The sequence below is a fragment of the Orycteropus afer genome, unplaced genomic scaffold (genome assembly GCF_000298275.1).
Source record: "Orycteropus afer afer isolate SDZICR_OR568_19922 unplaced genomic scaffold, OryAfe1.0 scaffold00836, whole genome shotgun sequence".
NCBI lineage: Eukaryota > Metazoa > Chordata > Mammalia > Tubulidentata > Orycteropodidae > Orycteropus > Orycteropus afer.
In genome coordinates this window covers 267,930-268,529 of record NW_006922423.1, presented here as the reverse complement: position 1 = coordinate 268,529, position 600 = coordinate 267,930, and positions in this window count along the sequence as shown.

Below are 600 nucleotides of genomic sequence, written 5' to 3'. Positions count from 1 at the left end.
AACTGACATTTTCACAATGTTCAATCTTCCTATCCACAAGCATGGGATTTTCTTCCATTTATGTAGATCTCTTATGGTTTCTTGAAGTAATTTTTTTATAGTTTTCTCTGTAGAGGTCTTTTGTGTCCCTGGTAATAAATACTTTATTACCAAGTATTTATTTTTTGGTAGCTGTTTTAAACGGTATTGATTTCCTTCTTTCTTTTTCAGCAATCTCTTTTCTGGTGTAGAGGAATCCAAATGATTTTTGGATGTTGATCTTATATCCTGCCACGAAGCTAAATCTCTATATTAGTTCCAGTAGATTTTTGACTGAGTCTCTTGGGTGTTTAGGTATAGGATCATATAATTAGCAAATAGGGATAGTTTGAGTTCTTCCTTACCAATTTGGATGCCTTTTATTTCCCCTTCTTTCCTTATGGACCTGGCTAGGACTTCCAGTACAATGTTGAATAGAAGTGGTGATAGCGGGCATCCTTGTCTAGTTCCTGTTCTCAAGAGGAATGGTTTCAGTCTCTCTCCATTGAGAATAATGTTAGCTGCTGGTTTTGCATAAATGCCCTTTATTATGTTGAGGAATGTCCCTTCTATTCCTATTTT